At 33.9% G+C, this 1,397-nt stretch overlaps 1 non-coding gene across 1 annotated transcript; it reads right to left on the bottom strand.

The window, feature by feature from the left end:
• Positions 1 to 1,083: 1,083 nt before the first annotated feature.
• On the bottom strand, positions 1,084 to 1,191 carry LOC112774541 (small nucleolar RNA R71). The gene has a single exon (XR_003189025.1). It is a non-coding gene; the product is annotated as a small nucleolar RNA R71 (small nucleolar RNA).
• Between the last annotated feature and the right edge of the window lie 206 nt (positions 1,192 to 1,397).

Genomic DNA, 1,397 nt, shown 5'->3' with positions numbered 1-1,397 from the left:
ATCTTTTTCAAATTAAATTTCAAATCATATCTTTTTCAAAACTTAATTTCAAAATCTTTTCTAACTTCTTATCTTTTCAAAATTGATTTTCAAATCTTTTTCAATTAACTACTTGACTTTTTGTTTGATTTTAAAAGTTTTCTATTTCAATTATATCTTTTTCAAAATCACCTAACTAATTTTCTCTCTCTAATTTTCGAAAACTCCTCTCCAATTTTTCAAAATTCTTTTTAATTAACTAATTGTTTTAAATTTTAATTTAATTTTATTTCTCTTTGTAATTTTCGAATTCTAACTAATAATTAAAATAAAAACAAAAATATTTTTCCTTTTATTTTAATTTAAATTCGAATGCCTCTCTCTCTCATGTCTTTCTATTTATTTATTTCTCTACTAGCACTCATTTTCCAGTCAAAATTTGAACCCCTTTCTTCTCTGTGTTTGAATTTTTCTCTTTCTCCTTCTTCTCTTCTTATCTTCTTCTACTCACATAAAGGAATCTCTATACTGTGACATAGAGGATTCCTCTTCTTTTCTGTTTTCTTCTTTTTCATATGAGCAGGAACAGGGATAAAGACATTCTTATTGAAGCTGATCCTGAACCTGAAAGGACTCTTAAGAGGAAACTAAGAGAAGCTAAAGAACAACCCTCTGGAGAAGACCTGACAGAAATTTTTGAAAAAGAAGGAGACATGGCTGAACCTAATAACAATGGTGGAGATGCAAGGAAGATGCTTGGTGACTTGATTGCACCCTATTCTAACTTCTATGGAAGAAGCATCTCACTTCCTGCAATTGGAGCAAACAATTTTGAGCTTAAGCCTCAATTGGTTTCTCTAATGCAGCAGAATTGTAAGTTTCATGGACTTTCAATGGAAGATCCTCATCAGTTTTTAGCTGAATTCTTGCAAATCTGTGACACTGTCAAGACCAATAGAGTTGATCCCGAGGTCTACAGGCTTATGCTTTTCCCTTTTGCTGTAAGAGACAGAGCTAGAACATGGTTAGATTCACAACCTAAGGATAGCCTGAACTCTTGGGATAAGCTGGTCAGTGCTTTTCTGTCCACCTCAAAAGATGAGCAAGCTTAGAGTGGAAATCCAAACCTTCAGACAGAAGGAAGGTGAGTCCCTCTATGAAGCTTGGGAAAGATATAAGCAATTAATCAAAAGGTGTCTTACTGACATGCTTCCAGAATGGAACATCATATGTATATTCTATGATGGTCTATCTGAGTTGTCAAAAATGTTATTGGACCATTCTGTAGGAGGATCTCTTCATCTGAAAACCCCTACAGAAGCTCAGGAGCTCATTGAAATAGTTGCAAATAACCAGTTCATGTACACCTCTGAGAGGAATCCTGTGAACAATGGGACACCTCAGAAGAAGGGAGTTCT

This window comes from Arachis hypogaea, chromosome 18, assembly GCF_003086295.3.
Source record: "Arachis hypogaea cultivar Tifrunner chromosome 18, arahy.Tifrunner.gnm2.J5K5, whole genome shotgun sequence".
Taxonomy (NCBI): domain Eukaryota; kingdom Viridiplantae; phylum Streptophyta; class Magnoliopsida; order Fabales; family Fabaceae; genus Arachis; species Arachis hypogaea.
Note: the sequence above shows the minus strand (reverse complement) of the source record. Positions and strands in the feature narration are given on the sequence as shown.